This window comes from Anomaloglossus baeobatrachus, chromosome 1, assembly GCF_048569485.1.
Source record: "Anomaloglossus baeobatrachus isolate aAnoBae1 chromosome 1, aAnoBae1.hap1, whole genome shotgun sequence".
NCBI classification, from domain to species: domain Eukaryota; kingdom Metazoa; phylum Chordata; class Amphibia; order Anura; family Aromobatidae; genus Anomaloglossus; species Anomaloglossus baeobatrachus.
Window position 1 is genome coordinate 825,803,267 of NC_134353.1, and position 20,247 is coordinate 825,823,513.

The window sequence follows — 20,247 nt, forward strand, 5'->3', positions numbered from 1 at the left end:
TGTGGCCTCCGGAGGCAGTGCTATACACCCAATCGTCAATCGTCTGGGTCTCCCAATGGAGCGCCGAAGAAAAAAAAGCGTGTGCTCCGCTGTATTTTTACCTTCCAGCCGGGTAAGCACACAGCGGCGGCCCGGTATTCTCAGGCTGGGGAGGGCGAGGGACAGGGTTAATGCGCCCCCCCCATTCCCGCAGTCCATAATATCAGCCCGCAGCTGCCCCGGGACTGTCACATCCATTATGCGACAGTCCTGGAGTGTCCCCGGCTCTTCCAGATGTCGTGATGCGGGGGCAATCCAGGCAATATGGAGTTGACGGCAGCCAATAGCTGCCGCTAAGTTCAAGATTAGTAATGGCAGTGTCTATGACATGCCGTCACTAATCTGTAAGTGAAAGTAAAGAAACGCTCACACACACCGACAAATCATTTATTTTGAATAAAAGACAAAAAGCCCCTCTTTCACCACTTTATTAAACCCCCCGAACACAGCTCCGACGTAATCCACAGCGATGTCCCGCGGCGCTTCTAGCCCTGCTCCTGCCGTGTGCGACAGCTCTCCAGTGAGCGAGTGCTGAATGCGGCTCCTGAGCGAGGCTGCGGGGTAACTACAGGTCACTTCTCACGGCCGGTAATGTGAACACATTACCGGCCGCGAGAAGTGCAGTGTGTATGGGGGGAAGGGGGGGGGGAACACACATAAATAAAGCTGGAATATCTATCCCTCTATATCTATTATCTATCTATATCTATCTATATCTATCTATATCTATCTATACCCCTAAATATCTATCTCTATTTATTATCTATCTTTCTATATTATCGAATATCTATCTTTCTATATTATCTATCTATTATCTATCTATATCTATCTAACCCTCTATCATATATCTACCACTGTATTATCTATTTTTGTTTTTCATTTTCAATGTGCTTTATTGCTGTAAAAGCATTAAAAAACGCAGGGAGCAACATGAAAAAAAACGCACCATAAATGCGCCGAAAACGCACCAAAAAGGCGCCGAAAACGCACCAATACGCACCTGCGTTATTGGTGCGTTTTTTAACGCAGGTGTGCTAATCCTTCACTCAAGAAATTTCTTAAGAAAAATCATTTTTCTAGTGTGAACATAGCCTAACAGTTTTCAGCAAGTTCAATGAGTCGCACCGCCGGAAGCTTTTATAGAAACAGGATTCCATTGAGACAGCGGAGGGGACAATGAAGGGAATTTTGTTACTTACCGTAAATTCCTTTTCTTCTAGCTCTTATTGGGAGACCCAGACGATTGGGGTATAGCTACTGCCCTCTGGAGGCCACACAAAGCACTACATCAAAAGTGCAAGGCCCCTCCCCCTCTGGCTATACCCCCCCCGTGATATCACGGGTTCTCCAGTTTTAGTGCCAAAGCAAGAAGGAGGAAGCCAATAACTGGTTTAAACAAATTAACTCCGAATAACATCGGAGAACTGAAAAACCGTTCAACATGAACAACATGTGTACCCGCAAACAACAAAAAAACATCCCGAAGGACAACAGGGCGGGTGCTGGGTCTCCCAATAAGAGCTAGAAGAAAAGGAATTTACGGTAAGTAACAAAATTCCCTTCTTCTTCAGCGCTCTATTGGGAGACCCAGACGATTGGGACGTCCAAAAGCTGTCCCTGGGTGGGTAAAGAAATACCTCATGTTAGAGCTGCCAAACAGCCCTCCCCTACGGGGGTGTCACTGCCGCCTGCAGGACTCTTCTACCTAAGCTGGCATCCGCCGAAGCATAGGTATGCACCTGATAATGCTTGGTGAAAGTGTGCAGACTGGACCAGGTAGCTGCCTGGCACACCTGTTGAGCCGAAGCCTGGTGACGAAATGCCCAGGACGCACCCACGGCTCTGGTTGAGTGGGCTTTTAGCCCTGAAGGAACCGGAAGCCCCGCAGAACGGTAGGCCTCTAGAATTGGTTCTTTGATCCATCGAGCCAGGGTGGCTTTAGAAGCCTGCAACCCCTTGCGCGGACCAGCGACAAGGACAAAAAGTGCATCGGCACGGCGCATGGGCGCCGTGCGGGAAATGTAGATTCTGAGTGCTCTCACCAGATCTAGCAAACGTAAGTCCTTTTCATACCGGTGAACCGGATGAGGACAAAAGGAAGGCAAGGATATATCCTGATTAAGATGAAACGAGGATACGACCTTAGGGAGAAACTCCGGAATGGGGCGCAGCACTACCTTGTCCTGGTGGAACACCAGGAAGGGAGCCTTGGATGACAGAGCTGCCAGCTCCGACACTCGCCGAAGCGATGTGATCGCAACAAGAAACGCCACTTTCTGTGACAGGCGCGAAAAGGAAACTTCCTTCAGAGGCTCGAAAGGCGGCTTCTGGAGAGCAACTAGTACCCTGTTCAGATCCCATGGATCTAACGGCCGCCTGTACGGGGGCACAATATGACAGACCCCCTGCAGGAACGTGCGCACCTTAGGAAGACGTGCTAGACGCTTCTGAAAAAACACGGATAGTGCCGAAACTTGCCCTTTAAGGGAGCTGAGCGACAAGCCCTTTTCTAACCCCGATTGCAGGAAGGAAAGAAACTTGGGCAATGCAAATGGCCAGGGAGACACTCCCTGAGCAGAACACCAGGATAAGAAAATCTTCCACGTTCTGTGGTAGATCTTAGCCGAATTCGACTTTCTAGCTTGTCTCATTGTGGCAACGACTCCTTGAGATAATCCTGCAGATGCTAGGATCCAGGACTCAATGGCCACACAGTCAGGTTCAGGGCCGCAGAATTCTGATGGAAAAACGGCCCTTGGGACAGTAAGTCTGGTCGGTCTGGCAGTGACCACGGTCGACCGATCGTGAGATGCCACAGATCCGGATACCACGACCTCCTCGGCCAGTCTGGAGCGACGAGTATGATGCGGCTGCACTCGGATCTGATCTTGCGTAGCACTCTGGGCAAGAGCGCCAGAGGCGGAAACACGTATGGGAGCTGAAACTGCGACCAATCTTGAACCAAGGCGTCTGCCGCCAGAGCTCTTTGATCGCGCGACCTCGCCATGAATGCCGGGACCTTGTTGTTGTGCCGGGATGCCATTAGGTCGACGTCCGGCACTCCCCAGCGGCGACAGATTTCCTGAAACACGTCCGGGTGAAGGGACCATTCCCCTGCGTCCATGCCCTGGCGACTGAGGAAGTCTGCTTCCCAGTTTTCTACGCCTGGGATGTGAACCGCGGATATGGTGGATGCTGTGTCCTCCACCCACATTAGAATGCGCCGGACTTCTTGGAAGGCTTGCCGACTGCGCGTCCCTCCTTGGTGGTTGATGTATGCCACCGCTGTGGAGTTGTCCGATTGGATTCGGATCTGCTTCCCTTCCAGCCACTGTTGGAAGGCCAGTAGAGCAAGATACACTGCTCTGATCTCCAGAACATTGATCTGAAGGGTGGACTCCTGCGGAGTCCACGTCCCCTGAGCCCTGTGGTGGAGAAATACCGCTCCCCACCCTGACAGACTCGCATCTGTCGTGACTACTGCCCAGGATGGGGGCAGGAAGGATCTTCCCTGAGACAATGAGGTGGGAAGGAGCCACCATTGTAGAGAGTCTTTGGCCGTCTGGGAAAGCGAGACTTTCCTGTCTAGGGATGTTGACTTCCCGTCCCATTGGCGGAGAATGTCCCATTGAAGTGGGCGCAGATGAAATTGCGCAAAGGGAACTGCTTCCATGGCTGCCACCATCTTCCCTAGGAAATGCATGAGGCGCCGCAAGGGATGCAACTGGCCCTGCAGAAGAGATTGCACCCCTGTCTGTAGGGACCGCTGCTTGTTCAGCGGAAGCTTCACTATCGCTGCTAGAGTATGAAACTCCATGCCAAGATACGTTAGTGATTGAGTCGGTGATAGGATCGACTTTGGAAAGTTGATGATCCATCCGAAAGACTGTAGTGTCTCCAGCGTAGCATTCAGGCTGTGCTGACATGCCTCTTGAGAGGGAGCTTTGACCAATAAATCGTCTAGGTAAGGGATCACCGAGTGTCCCTGAGAGTGCAAGACTGCTACCACCGCCGCCATGACCTTGGTGAAGACCCGTGGGGCTGTCGCCAGACCAAATGGCAGAGCTACGAACTGAAAATGGTCGTCTTCTATCACAAAACGTAGAAAACGTTGATGTTCTGTAGCAATTGGCACGTGGAGATAAGCATCTTTGATGTCTATTGAGGCAAGGAAGTCTCCTCTGGACATTGAGGCAATGACAGAACGCAGGGTTTCCATCCGGAACTTCCTGGCGTGCACATGTTTGTTGAGCCGTTTTAGGTCCAGAACAGGACGGAACGAGCCGTCCTTTTTTGGAACCACAAAGAGATTGGAGTAAAACCCTTGCCCTTGTTCCTGAGGAGGGACTGGGATCACCACTCCTTCCGCTCTTAGGGAGCCCACCGCCTGCAGCAGAGCATCTGCTCGGTCTGGATGTGGGGAGGTTCTGAAGAACCGAGCTGGAGGACGAGAATTGAACTCGATTCTGTACCCGCGAGACAAAATGTCCGTCACCCACCGGTCTTTGACCTGTGACATCGAAATGCCGGAAAAGCGGGAGAGCCTGCCCCCGACCGGCGATGCGGAGGGAGGGGGCTGGAAGTCATGAGGTAGCCGCTTTGGAAGCGGTTCCTCCATTTGCTTTCTTGGGGCGCGTGTGAGCCCGCCACGAATCTGAGTTTCTTTGCGTCCTCTGAGTCCCTTTGGACGAGGTAAATGGTGTCTTGCCCGAACCTCGAAAGGACTGAAACCTCTGCTGCCACTTTTTCTGCTGAGGTTTGGTTGTTCTGGGTTGTGGTAAAGAGGAGTCTTTACCCTTGGACTGCTTAATGATATCAGCCAATGGCTCGCCAAACAGTCTCTCTCTAGATAAAGGCAAACTGGTTAAACATTTTTTGGAACCAGCATCTGCTTTCCAGTCCTTTAACCACAAGGCTCTGCGCAAAACTACCGAATTAGCGGACGCCATTGAGGTGCGACTGGTAGATTCTAGGACCGCATTGATAGCGTAAGACGCAAACGCCGACATCTGCGTGGTAAGATGCGCCACTTGCGGCACTGCTGGATGTATGATAGCATCCACTTTTGCTAAGCCAGCTGAAATAGCCTGGAGTGCCCATACGGCTGCGAATGCCGGAGCAAACGACGCGCCGATAGCTTCATAGACAGATTTTAACCAAAGGTCCATCTGTCTGTCATTGGCATCTTTAAGTGAAGCGCCATCCTCCACTGCAACTATGGACCTAGCTGCGAGTTTGGAAATCGGGGGGTCTACCTTTGGACACTGTGTCCAGCGCTTGACCACCTCAGGGGGGAAAGGGAAACGCGTATCTTTAGATCGTTTAGAGAAACGCCTTTCTGGGTGAGCGTCGTGCTTCTGGATTGATTCTCTGAAGTCAGAGTGATCCAAGAAAGCACTCAATTTACGCTTGGGATAAAGGAAACGAAACTTCTCCTGCTCTGCCGCTGCCTCTTCTGCTGAAGGGGCTGGGGGAGAAATATCCAACAGCCTATTGATGGCTGAGATAAGGTCGTTTACCATGGCGTCCCCATCAGGGGTATCCAGGTTGAGAGGGGTTCCAGGAATGGATTCCTGATCACTCTCATCAGACACATCACCGGGAGACTGATTGCGCTGAGACCCTGAGCAATGTGATGACGTCGAGGGTCTTTCCCAGCGAGCTCGCTTAGGGTGGCTGGGGCTATCATCTGAGTCATAATCCTCGGCCTGTGAAGCCGGGGACCCCCCTGTGGGTTGGATTAATTCCAAGTGAGGGGGACCTGAGGACAGAGGCCTCGCCGTGCCCAAAGACTGAGCCCCATGCATAGATTGCAAGGTTTCAAGGATTTTTGCCATAGACAGAGACATATTATCAGCAAAAACTGCAAAGTCTGTCCCTGTCACCGGGGCAGAACTTACAAGCGTCTCAGCCTGGGTCACTACCTCTCCTGACTCCGGCTGGCGAAGCAGCACCGGGTCGGAGCATTGCACACAATGGGAGCCTGCTGGTAGATTAGCCCCACATGCAGCACACGCAGTACACACAGCCCTGGCCTTGGCAGCCTTGCGTTTTGAGGATGGCATGTTGCTGCTTCCACAGAGTGATCTGGGAGAGCAGCCAGAAGCGACCTCACAGTGCAAGAAAAACAATATCTATATATCTGTACACCGTACACCAATACACCGTGAGGCACTAGAGGGACCAGCACAGAAAAATCGCTTACCGCCCGCTTAAAAAGCGGGTGTGTGGTCGCCAGATAGCCCCTAGTCCAGGTCTCCCAGAGCCTTGCGTCCTTCCTCCAGCCAGACTGCATGTAATGGCTGCCGGCGTCCTGAGAGGAAGGGGGGCGGGCCCTGGGCGTTCCTGGCTAAGAGCGGGAAGCCTGCTTCCCTCTGTGCCTAGTGTGAGGGCTGGAGCATGTAAATCAGGCTCCAGCCCTCGTCGCTGCTAGCGAACAGCGTCTCTCCCCTACCCTGAATGACAGGGTGGGGGCGGGAACGAATCGGAGCTGCCGGCGTCCTAGGCCCAAAAAGCCGGGGACTCAATTTATAACCGCCGCCGCCGTAAAAGCGCGGACGGCGGATCCCCGGCGCACCACAAGTCACAGCAGCGCCGCCCGGTCCAGAGGGGGTCGGCGCTGCGTTCCCATACACAAAAAATCCCCCAGTAATCTGTAGGGACACTAACTCCAACGTTGCGGTCCCCGGCGCACTACAACACCCAGCCAGCCCGGAGTGTGTCTGTGCCTGCCGGGGACACAGAGTACCTGTATGATGCAGGGCCTGTCCCTGATCGTACTCCTGCTCCGAATCCATCAGGTTCTAATGGGTCTGTGGATGGAGCCCGGCGTCAGAGCTGAGAGGCCGGCAGGATCCCACTTCCACAGAGCCCTACAAGGGGATGTGGAAGGAAAACAGCATGTCAGGCTCCAGCCCTGTACCAGCAATAGGTACCTCAACCTTACAACACCATCCAGGGGTGAGAAGGGAGCATGCTGGGGACACTATATGTGTCCTCTTTTCTTCCATCCGAAATAGTCAGCAGCTACTGCTGACTAAAATCTGTGGAGCTATGCATGGAATGTCTGACCTCCTTCGCACACAAAGCTAAAACTGGAGAACCCGTGATATCACGGGGGGGGGTATAGCCAGAGGGGGAGGGGCCTTGCACTTTTGATGTAGTGCTTTGTGTGGCCTCCAGAGGGCAGTAGCTATACCCCAATCGTCTGGGTCTCCCAATAGAGCGCTGAAGAAATTTGGCATATATGACCGGAATATGTAATGTCAGCCTATTTCCAAAATCTGCGCCATCACTTGAATCAGGTGACAGAAGTGCCTGAGGCCTGATCATGTGTGCACCCCCTATGATACTTATTCATTTACATCAGAAAAGTGGGTAGCGGGGGTTGGAGATTAGCAATGGATTTAAAGGGGTATTCCCATCTCCAAGATCTTATCCCAATATGAAGCAAGTGTAATAATAACATTAGCAAATACCCCAAATTAGAAATGTGGTATAGTTCTTGTGATATAGCCATATCTCTTACCTCATGTGCAGGATATTGCAGCTTAGGTATCCATAGATACAACCACTCCTATACTGACAGTCATAACCATGGATACCTAAGCTGCAATGCCCTGCAGATGAGATAAGAGACATGGCTATATCAGGAGAACTATACTACATTTCTAATTGAAGGTATTTGCTCATATTTTTATTACACCTACTACATATTGGGATAGGATCTTTAAGATTGGACTACCCCTCTAAGTCTGAATTTCAAGGGTGAAGAGTAGCAAATTTTGAAGCAAGTCATAGTTGTTATAAAAGAAGAAGGGAATTTTGTTACTTACCGTAAATTCCTTTTCTTCTAGCTCTTATTGGGAGACCCAGACGATTGGGTATAGCTACTGCCCTCTGGAGGCCACACAAAGCACTACATTAAAAGTGCAAGGCCCCTCCCCCTCTGGCTATACCCCCCCGTGGTATCACGGGTTCTCCAGTTTTAGTGCCAAAGCAAGAAGGAGGAAGCCAATAACTGGTTTAAACAAATTAACTCCGAGTAACATCGGAGAACTGAAAAACCGTTCAACATGAACAACATGTGTACCCGCAAACAACAAAAAAACATCCCGAAGGACAACAGGGCGGGTGCTGGGTCTCCCAATAAGAGCTAGAAGAAAAGGAATTTACGGTAAGTAACAAAATTCCCTTCTTCTTCAGCGCTCTATTGGGAGACCCAGACGATTGGGACGTCCAAAAGCTGTCCCTGGGTGGGTAAAGAAATACCTCATGTTAGAGCTGCCAAACAGCCCTCCCCTACGGGGGTGTCACTGCCGCCTGCAGGACTCTTCTACCTAAGCTGGCATCCGCCGAAGCATAGGTATGCACCTGATAATGCTTGGTGAAAGTGTGCAGACTGGACCAGGTAGCTGCCTGGCACACCTGTTGAGCCGAAGCCTGGTGACGTAATGCCCAGGACGCACCCACGGCTCTGGTGGAGTGGGCTTTTAGCCCTGAAGGAACCGGAAGCCCCGCAGAACGGTAGGCCTCTAGAATTGGTTCTTTGATCCATCGAGCCAGGGTGGCTTTAGAAGCCTGCAACCCCTTGCGCGGACCAGCGACAAGGACGAAAAGTGCATCGGCACGGCGTATGGGCGCCGTGCGGGAAATGTAGATTCTGAGTGCTCTCACCAGATCTAGCAAACGTAAGGCCTTTTCATACCGGTGAACCGGATGAGGGCAAAAAGAAGGCAAGGAAATATCCTGATTAAGATGAAAAGAGGATACGACCTTAGGGAGAAACTCCGGAATGGGGCGCAGCACAACCTTGTCCTGGTGGAACACCAGGAAGGGAGCCTTAGATGACAGAGCTGCCAGCTCAGACACTCGCCGAAGCGATGTGATTGCAACAAGAAACGCCACTTTCTGCGACAGCCGAGAAAAGGAAACTTCCTTCAGAGGCTCGAAGGGCGGCTTCTGGAGAGCAACTAGTACCCTGTTCAGATCCCATGGATCTAACGGTCGCTTGTACGGGGGCACAATATGACAGACCCCCTGCAGGAACGTGCGCACCTTAGGAAGACGTGCTAGACGCTTCTGAAAAAACACGGATAGTGCCGAAACTTGCCCTTTAAGGGAGCTGAGCGACAAGCCCTTTTCTAACCCCGATTGCAGGAAGGAAAGAAACTTGGGCAATGCAAATGGCCAGGGAGACACTCCCTGAGCAGAGCACCAGGACAAGAAAATCTTCCACGTTCTGTGGTAGATCTTAGCCGAATTCGACTTTCTAGCTTGTCTCATTGTGGCAATGACTCCCTGAGATAATCCAGCAGATGCTAGAATCCAGGACTCAATGGCCACACAGTCAGGTTCAGGGCCGCAGAATTCTGATGGAAAAACGGCCCTTGGGACAGTAAGTCTGGTCGGTCTGGCAGTGACCACGGTCGACCGATCGTGAGATGCCACAGATCCGGATACCACGACCTCCTCGGCCAGTCTGGAGCGACGAGTATGACGCGGCTGCACTCGGATCTGATCTTGCGTAGCACTCTGGGCAAGAGCGCCAGAGGCGGAAACACGTATGGGAGCTGAAACTGCGACCAATCTTGAACCAAGGCGTCTGCCGCCAGAGCTCTTTGATCGCGCGACCTCGCCATGAATGCCGGGACCTTGTTGTTGTGCCGGGATGCCATTAGGTCGACGTCCGGCACTCCCCAGCGGCGACAGATTTCCTGAAACACGTCCGGGTGAAGGGACCATTCCCCTGCGTCCATGCCCTGGCGACTGAGGAAGTCTGCTTCCCAGTTTTCTACGCCTGGGATGTGAACCGCGGATATGGTGGATGCTCTGTCCTCCACCCACATTAGAATGCGCCGGACTTCTTGGAAGGCTTGCCGACTGCGCGTCCCTCCTTGGTGGTTGATGTATGCCACCGCTGTGGAGTTGTCCGATTGGATTCGGATCTGCTTTCCTTCCAGCCACTGTTGGAAGGCCAGTAGAGCAAGATACACTGCTCTGATCTCCAGAACATTGATCTGAAGGGTGGACTCCTGCGGAGTCCACGTCCCCTGAGCCCTGTGGTGGAGAAATACTGCTCCCCACCCTGACAGACTCGCATCTGTCGTGACTACTGCCCAGGATGGGGGCAGGAAGGATCTTCCCTGAGACAATGATGTGGGAAGGAGCCACCATTGTAGAGAGTCTTTGGCCGTCTGGGAAAGCGAGACTTTCCTGTCTAGGGATGTTGACTTCCCGTCCCATTGGCGGAGAATGTCCCATTGAAGTGGGCGCAGATGAAACTGCGCAAAGGGAACTGCTTCCATGGCTGCCACCATCTTCCCTAGGAAATGCATGAGGCGCCGCAAGGGATGCAACTGGCCCTGCAGGAGAGATTGCACCCCTGTCTGTAGTGACCGCTGCTTGTCCAGCGGAAGCTTCACTATCGCTGCTAGAGTATGAAACTCCATGCCAAGATACGTTAGTGACTGAGTCGGTGATAGGATCGACTTTGGAAAGTTGATGATCCATCCGAAAGACTGTAGAGTCTCCAGCGTAGCATTCAGGCTGAGTTGGCATGCCTCCCGAGAGGGAGCTTTGACCAATAAGTCGTCTAGGTAAGGAATCACCGAGTGTCCCTGAGAGTGCAAGACTGCTACCACCGCCGCCATGACCTTGGTGAAGACCCGTGGGGCTGTCGCCAGACCAAATGGAAGAGCTACGAACTGAAAATGGTCGTCTCCTATCACAAAACGTAGAAAACGTTGATGTTCTGTAGCAATTGGCACGTGGAGATAAGCATCTTTGATGTCTATTGAGGCAAGGAAGTCTCCTCTGGACATTGAGGCAATGACAGAGCGGAGGGTTTCCATCCGGAACCTCCTGGCGTGCACATGTTTGTTGAGCCGTTTTAGGTCCAGAACAGGACGGAACGAGCCGTCCTTTTTTGGAACCACAAAGAGATTGGAGTAAAACCCTTGCCCTTGTTCCTGAGGAGGGACTGGGATAACCACTCCTTCCGCTTTTAGGGAATCCACCGCCTGCAGCAGAGCATCTGCTCGGTCTGGATGTGGGGAGGTTCTGAAGAACCGAGCTGGAGGACGAGAATTGAACTCGATTCTGTACCCGCGAGACAAAATGTCCGTCACCCACCGGTCTTTGACCTGTGACATCCAAATGCCGGAAAAGCGGGAGAGCCTGCCCCCGACCGGTGATGCGGAGGGGGGGGGCTGGAAGTCATGAGGTAGCCGCTTTGGAAGCGGTACCTCCATTTGCTTTCTTGGGGCGTGTGTGAGTCCGCCACGAATCTGAGTTTCTTTGCGTCCTCTGAGTCCCCTTGGACGAGGTAAATGGTGTCTTGCCCGAACCTCGAAAGGACTGAAACCTCTGCTGCCACTTTTTCTGCTGAGGTTTGGGTGTTCTGGGTTGTGGTAAAGAGGAGTCTTTACCCTTGGACTGCTTAATGATGTCAGCCAATGGCTCGCCAAACAGTCTCTCTCTAGACAAAGGCAAACTGGTTAAACATTTTTTGGAACCAGCATCTGCTTTCCAGTCCTTTAACCACAAGGCTCTGCGCAAAACTACCGAATTGGCGGACGCCATTGAGGTGCGACTGGTAGATTCTAGGACCGCATTGATAGCGTAAGACGCAAACGCCGACATCTGCGTGGTAAGGTGCGCCACTTGCGGCACTGCTGGATGCATGATAGCATCCACTTTTGCTAAGCCAGCTGAAATAGCCTGGAGTGCCCATACGGCTGCGAATGCCGGAGCAAACGACGCGCCTATAGCTTCATAGACAGATTTTAACCAAAGGTCCATCTGTCTGTCATTGGCATCTTTAAGTGAAGCGCCATCCTCTACTGCAACTATGGATCTAGCTGCAAGTTTGGAAATCGGGGGGTCTACCTTTGGACACTGTGTCCAGCGCTTGACCACCTCAGGGGGGAAAGGGAAACGCGTATCTTTAGATCGTTTAGAGAAACGCCTTTCTGGGTGAGCGTCGTGCTTCTGGATTGATTCTCTGAAGTCAGAGTGATCTAACAAAGCACTCAATTTACGCTTGGGATAAAGGAAACGAAACTTTTCCTGTTCCGCAGCCGCCTCTTCTGCTGAAGGGGCTGGGGGAGAAATATCCAACAGCCTATTGATGGCTGAGATAAGGTCGTCTACCATGGCATCCCCATCCGGGGTATCCAGGTTGAGAGGGGTTCCAGGAGTGGATTCCTGATCACTCTCATCAGACACATCACAGGGAGACTGATTGCGCTGAGACCCTGAGCAGTGTGATGACGTCGAGGGTCTTTCCCAGCGAGCTCGCTTAGGGTGGCTGGGGCCATCATCTGAGTCATAATCCTCGGCCTGTGAAGCCGGGGACCCCCCTGTGGGCTGGATACATTCCAAGTAAGGGGGACCTGAGGACAGAGGCCTCGCCGTGCCCAGAGACTGAGCCCCATGCATAGATTGCAAGGTCTCAAGGATTTTTGCCATAGATACAGACATATTATCTGCAAAAACTGCAAAGTCCGTCCCTGTCACCGGGGCAGAACTTACAAGCGTCTCAGCCTGGGTCGCTACCTCTCCTGACTCCGGCTGGCGAAGCAGCACCGGGTCGGAGCATTGCACACAATGGGGGTCATCAGAGCCTGCTGGTAGATTAGCCCCACATGCAGCACACGCAGTATACACAGCCCTTTTTGCCTTGGCCGCCTTGCGTTTTGAGGATGACATGTTGCTGCTTCCACAGAGCGATCTGGGATATGCAGCCAGAAGCGCACCTCACAGTGCAAGAAATACAATATCTATATATATGTACCCAGTACACTGATACACAGTGAGGCACTAGAGGGACCAGCACAGAAAAATCGCTTACCGCCCGCTTAAAAAGCGGGTGTGTGGTCGCCAGATAGCCCCTAGTCCAGGTCTCCCAGAGCCTTGCGTCCTTCCTCCAGCCAGGCATGCATGTAATGGCTGCCGGCGTCTCGAGAGAGGAAGGGGGGCGGGCCCTGGGCGTTCCTGGCCAAGAGCGGGAAGCCTGCTTCCCTCTGTGCCAAGTGAGAGGGCTGGAGCATGTAAATCAGGCTCCAGCCCTCGTCGCTGCTTGCGAACAGCGTCTCTCCCCTACCCTGAATGACAGGGTGGGGGCGGGAACGAAACGGAGCTGCCGGCGTCCTAGGCCCAAAAAGCCGGGGACTAAAGTTATAACCGCCGCCGCCGTAAAAGCGCGGACGGCGGATCCCCGGCGCACCACAAGTCACAGCAGCGCCGCCCGGTCCAGAGGGGGTCGGCGCTGCGTTCCCAAACACAAACAATCCCCCAGTAATCTGTAGGGACACCAACTCCACGTTGCGGTCCCCGGCGCACTACAACACCCAGCCAGCCCGGAGTGTGTCTGTGCCTGCCGGGGACACAGAGTACCTGTAAGATGCAGGGCCCTGTCCCTGATCGTACTCCTGCTCCGAATCCATCAGGTTCTAATGGGTCTGTGGATGGAGCCCGGCATCAGAGCTGAGAGGCCGGCAGGATCCCACTTCCACAGAGCCCTACAAGGGGATGTGGAAGGAAAACAGCATGTCAGGCTCCAGCCCTGTACCAGCAATAGGTACCTCAACCTTACAACACCATCCAGGGGTGAGAAGGGAGCATGCTGGGAACACTATATGTGTCCTCTTTTCTTCCATCCGACATAGTCAGCAGCTGCTGCTGACTAAAATCTGTGGAGCTATGCATGGATGTCTGACCTCCTTCGCACACAAAGCTAAAACTGGAGAACCCGTGATACCACGGGGGGGTATAGCCAGAGGGGGAGGGGCCTTGCACTTTTAATGTAGTGCTTTGTGTGGCCTCCAGAGGGCAGTAGCTATACCCAATCGTCTGGGTCTCCCAATAGAGCGCTGAAGAAGGGAATTTTGTTACTTACCATAAATTCCTTTTCTTCTAGCTCCTATTGGGAGACCCAGACGATTGGGTGTATAGCACTGCCTCCGGAGGCCACACAAAGCATTACACTAAAAAGTGTAAGGCCCCTCCCCTTCTGGCTATACACCCCCAGTGGGATCACTGGCTCACCAGTTTTAGTGCAAAAGCAAGAAGGAGGAAAGCCAATAACTGGTTTAAACAAATTCACTCCGAAGTAACGTCGGAGAACTGAAAACCGTTTAACATGAACAACATGTGTACCCGAAAAACAACCAAAAATCCCGAAGGACAACAGGGCGGGTGCTGGGTCTCCCAATAGGAGCTAGAAGAAAAGGAATTTACGGTAAGTAACAAAATTCCCTTCTTCTTCGGCGCTCCATTGGGAGACCCAGACGATTGGGACGTCCAAAAGCTGTCCCTGGGTGGGTAAAGAAATACCTCATGTTAGAGCTGCAAAGACAGCCCTCCCCTACGGGGAGGCAACTGCCGCCTGCAGGACTCTTCTACCTAGGCTGGCGTCCGCCGAAGCATAGGTATGCACCTGATAATGTTTGGTGAAAGTGTGCAGACTCGACCAGGTAGCTGCCTGGCACACCTGTTGAGCCGTAGCCTGGTGTCGTAATGCCCAGGACGCACCCACGGCTCTGGCAGAATGGGCCTTCAGCCCTGATGGAACCGGAAGCCCAGCAGAACGGTAGGCTTCAAGAATTGGTTCTTTGATCCATCGAGCCAGGGTGGCTTTTGAAGCCTGCGACCCTTTGCGCTTACCAGCGACAAGGACAAAGAGCGCATCCGAGCGGCGCAGGGGCGCCGTGCGGGAAATGTAGATTCTGAGTGCTCTCACCAGATCCAACAAATGTAGATCCTTTTCATACCGATGAACTGCATGCGGATAAAAGGAAGGCAAGGAGATATCCTGATTAAGGTGAAAAGAGGATACCACCTTAGGGAGAAACTCCTGAATGGGGCGCAGCACTACCTTGTCCTGGTGGAACACCAGGAAGGGAGCTTTGGATGACAGCGCTGCTAGTTCAGACACTCTCCGAAGAGACGTGACCGCTACCAGAAATGCCACTTTCTGTGAGAGTCGAGAAAGTGACACATCCCTCAGGGGCTCGAAAGGCGGCTTCTGGAGAGCAACAAGGACCTTGTTTAGATCCCACGGATCTAACGGCCTCCTGTACGGAGGTACGATATGACACACCCCCTGCAGGAACGTGCGCACCTTAGACAGTCGCGCTAGACGCTTCTGAAAAAAACACGGATAGTGCCGAGACTTGCCCTTTAAGGGAGCCGAGCGACAAGCCCTTTTCCAACCCAGATTGCAGGAAGGAAAGAAAGACAGGTAACGTGAATGGCCAGGGGGATACTCCTTGTGCAGAGCACCAGGATAAGAATATCTTCCACGTTCTGTGGTAGATCTTAGCAGACGTGGGCTTCCTAGCCTGTCTCATGGTGGCAACGACCCCTTGGGATAATCCTGAAGACGCTAGGATCCAGGACTCAATGGCCACACAGTCAGGTTCAGGGCCGCAGAATTCCGATGGAAAAACGGCCCTTGGGACAGTAAGTCTGGTCGGTCTGGTAGTGCCCACGGTTGGCCGACCGTGAGATGCCACAGATCCGGGTACCACGACCTCCTCGGCCAGTCTGGGGCGACGAGTATGACGCGGCCGCAATCGGATCTGATCTTGCGTAACACTCTGGGCAAGAGTGCCAGAGGTGGAAACACATAAGGGAGCCGGAACTGCGACCAATCTTGCACTAAGGCGTCTGCCGCTAGAGCTCTTTGATCGCGAGACCGCGCTATGAAGGTCGGGACCTTGTTGTTGTGCCGAGACGCCATTAGGTCGACGTCCGGCACCCCCCAGCGGCGGCAGATTTCCTGAAACACGTCCGGGTGAAGGGACCATTCCCCTGCGTCCATGCCCTGGCGACTGAGGAAGTCTGCTTCCCAGTTTTCTACGCCCGGGATGTGAACTGCGGATATGGTGGATGCTCTTTCCTCCACCCACATCAGAATCCGCCTGACTTCCTGGAAGGCTTGCCGATTGCGTGTCCCTCCTTGGTGGTTGATGTATGCCACCGCTGTGGAGTTGTCCGACTGAATTCGGATCTGCTTTCCTTCCAGCCACTGCTGGAAGGCTAATAGGGCAAGATACACTGCCCTGATTTCCAGAACATTGATCTGAAGGGTGGACTCCTGCTGAGTCCACGTCCCTTGAGCCCTGTGGTGGAGAAAAACTGCTCCCCACCCTGACAGACTCGCATCTGTCGTGACCACTGCCCAGGATGGGGGCAGGAATGATCTTCCCTGTGATAATGAGGTGGGAAGAAGCCACCATTGCAGAGAGTCCTTGGTCATCTGAGAAAGGGAGACTGTCCTGTCTAGGGAAGTTGTCTTCCCGTCCCACTGGCGGAGAATGTCCCATTGAAGTGGACGCAGATGAAACTGCGCGAACGGGACTGCCTCCATTGCTGCCACCATCTTCCCTAGGAAGTGCATGAGGCGCCTTAAGGGGTGCGACTGACCCTGAAGGAGAGACTGCACCCCTGTCTGTAGTGACCGCTGCTTGTCCAGCGGAAGCTTCACTATCGCTGAGAGAGTATGAAACTCCATGCCAAGATACGTTAGTGATTGAGTCGGTGCCAGGTTTGACTTTGAAAAGTTGATGATCCACCCGAAAGTCTGGAGAGTCTCCAGCGCAACATTCAGGCTGTGTTGGCATGCCTCTTGAGAGGGTGCTTTGACAAGTAGATCGTCTAAGTAAGGAATCACCGAATGTCCCTGAGAATGCAAGACTGCTACCACTGCCGCCATGACCTTGGTGAAAACCCGTGGGGCTGTCGCCAGACCAAATGGCAGAGCTACGAACTGGAGATGGTCGTCTCCTATCACGAAACGTAAAAAAACGTTGGTGCTCTGTAGCAATCGGCACGTGGAGATAAGCATCTTTGATGTCTATTGATGCAAGGAAATCTCCTTGAGACATTGAGGCAATGACGGAGCGGAGGGATTCCATCCGGAACCGCCTGGCGTTCACATGCTTGTTGAGCAGCTTTAGGTCCAGAACAGGACGGAACGAGCCGTCCTTTTTTGGAACCACGAAGAGATTGGAGTAAAAACCTTGTCCTTGTTGCTGCAGAGGAACAGGGATCACCACTCCTTCTGCTCTTAGTGAGCACACCGCCTGCAGAAGGGCATTTGCTCGGTCGGGATGTGGGGAGGTTCTGAAGAACCGAGGCGGAGGATGAGAACTGAATTCTATCCTGTACCCGTGAGACAAAATGTCTGCTACCCACCGGTCTTTGACCTGTGGCAGCCAAATGTCGCAAAAGCGGGAGAGCCTGCCACCGACCGAGGATGCGGAGGGATGAGGCCGAAAGTCATGAGGCAGCCGCCTTGGAAGCGGTTCCTCCGGTTGCTTTCTTGGGGCGTGAATGAGCCCGCCAGGAATCTGAGCTCCTTTGCTCCTTCTGAGTCCCTTTGGACGAGGAGAATTGGGTCTTGCTGGAGCCTCGAAAGGACCGAAACCTCGACTGCCACTTCCTCTGTTGAGGTTTGCTCGATCTGGGCTGGGGTAAGGAGGAGTCCTTACCCTTGGACTGTTTAATGATCTCAGCCAATTGCTCACCAAAACGTCTGTCTCCAGATAGTGGCAAGCTGGTTAAACATTTCTTGGAAGCAGAATCTGCTTTCCATTCCTTTAACCACAAGGCTCTGCGCAAAACGACAGAGTTGGCAGACGCCATTGAGGTACGGCTCGTAGAGTCTAGGACAGCGTTGATAGCGTAAGTCGCAAACGCAGACATTTGCGAGGTTAGGGACGCTACTCGCGGCACTGCTGGACGTATGATAGAGTCCACCTGTGCCAGGCCAGCTGAAATAGCTTGGAGTGCCCACACGGCCGCGAATGCTGGAGCAAACGACGCGCCGATAGCTTCATAGACAGACTTTAACCAAAGGTCCATCTGTCTGTCATTGGCATCTTTAAGTGAAGCCCCATCTTCCACTGCAACTATGGATCTAGCCGCAAGCCTGGAGATTGGGGGGTCCACCTTTGGACACTGGGTCCAGCGTTTGACCACGTCAGGGGGAAAGGGATAACGTGTATCCTTAAGACGTTTGGAGAAACGCTTATCTGGATAAGCATGATGTTTCTGGACTGATTCTCTGAAGTCAGAGTGGTCCAGAAAAGTACTCAATTTACGCTTAGGATACCGGAAATGGAACTTCTCCTGCTGTGCAGCTGCCTCCTCAGCAGAAGGGGCTGGGGGAGAAATATCCAACAGTCTATTGATGGCCGCTATAAGGTCATTTACCATAGCGTCACCATCAGGGGTATCTAGATTGAGAGCGGTGTCAGGATTAGATTCCTGATCACCCACCTCTGTCTCCTCATACAGAGCCTCGTCTCGCTGAGACCCTGACCAGTGTGATGACGGCGAGGGTCTTTCCCAGCGAGCCCGCTTAGGCTGCCTGGGACTGTCATCCGAGTCAGAGTCTTCAGCCTGTGATGCCTGGGACCCCCTTGAAGTACGGATTAGTTCCAACTGAGGGGGACCGGGGAGCATAGACACAGCAGTGTCCATGGTCTGAGAAACTGGCCTGGACTGCAAGGTTTCCAGGATTTTTGTCATAGTCACAGACATCTTATCAGCAAAAACTGCAAATTCTGTCCCCGTTACCGGGGCAGGGTTCACAGGCGTCTCTGCCTGGGCCACTACTACCATAGACTCTGGCTGCCGAAGTGGCACAGGGATTGAACATTGCACACAATGGGGGTCATTGGAACCTGCCGGTAGATTTGCCCCACATGCGGCACAAGCAGTGCATACCGCCTGTGCCTTGGCACCCTTGCGTTTTGCGGATGACATGTTGTTGTCTCCTCAGAGCAATGTAGGGTATAAGCCAAGAAGCGACTGTACAGTGCAATATAAATATATATGGTACAGGGAAAAAAATGCACCAAATAACACTGTGGCACTAGTGGGGCCAGCACTTATGTGCAGCTTACCGCCCGCATAAACGCGGGTGTGTGGTCGCCAGAGTCCCTTGTCTGAGTCCCCCAGAGCCTGTGTCCGTTCTCCAGCCAGACTGCATGCAGGAATGGCTGCCGGCGTCCTGTGGAGAGGGGCGGGCCCTGGGCGTGTTTAGACCAAGAGCGGGAAACTTGCGTCCCCACTGTGCCCAGTGAGAGGGCTGGAGCATGTAAATAAGGCTCCAGCCCTCGGCGCTGGCTATAGAACAGCGTCTCTCCCTTTCCCTGATTGACAGGGTGGGGGCGGGAACGAAGCAGAGCTAGGCCGCAAAAGCCGGGGACTAGATTTATGAGCGCTGCCGCCGTAAAAGCGCGGGCAGCGCGAGTCCCCGGCGCACTACAAGTCCCAGCGGCGCCGCCGCTCCCGGAGCAGCCGGCGCGGTAGTTCCCAAGACATAAAATCACTCAGCTAAGCTGCAGTGACTCTAACCCGAGCGCGCAGCGCTAGTGCCCCCGGCGCACTAGCACACCCAGCAAGCCTGGAGTGTGCGTGGCCTGTCTGTGCGGGGACACAGAGTACCTGAACGTTGCAGGGCCTTGTCCCTGACTGTACTCAGCTCCTCCAGCAGGGTCTCTGGGTCTGTGGATGGAGCTCGGCCTCAGGGTTTGGGGGCCGGTAAGATCCCACTTCCACAGAGCCCCTCAGGGGGATGGGGAAGGAAAGCAGCATGTGGGCTCCAGCCTCCGTACCCGCAATGGGTACCTCAACCTTACAAACCGCAAGTGGGGTGAGAAGGGAGCATGCTGGGGGCCCTATATGGGCTCTCTTTTCTTCCATCCGATAGAGTCAGCAGCTACTGCTGACTAAACAGTGGAGCTATGCGTGGATGTCTGACCTCCTTCGCACAAAGCAGAAAACTGGTGAGCCAGTGATCCCACTGGGGGTGTATAGCCAGAAGGGGAGGGGCCTTACACTTTTTAGTGTAATGCTTTGTGTGGCCTCCGGAGGCAGTGCTATACACCCAATCGTCTGGGTCTCCCAATGGAGCGCCGAAGAAAAAAAGAAAAAAAAAAAAAAAAGGGTCACTTTATGAGCTTTCATCCTACCCCTACCACATTTTTAGGCTGCTTTCACACATCCGGTTTTTGTTGAGCAGCCCAATCTGGCTCAAAAACCTATGCAATGGATGCGGCGAAAAAAAACGCATCCTTTGCATAAGTTTTTACATGCAGCCCGTCCGTTTTTTGATGGTTGTGGCAGGATACTGAGCATGCTCAGTTAAAAAAAAAAAAAAAAAAATAAAAAAAATCGCATGCGGCGGCTGGA

At 53.1% G+C, this 20,247-nt stretch overlaps 1 protein-coding gene across 3 annotated transcripts in view; it reads right to left on the reverse strand.

Annotated features, from left to right (window-relative positions):
* The window catches only part of LOC142253486 (phospholipid-transporting ATPase IG-like), a 258,210-nt gene that overhangs the window by 70,618 nt on the left and 167,345 nt on the right, over positions 1-20,247 (reverse strand). The gene's annotated exons all lie outside the window — the stretch shown is intronic.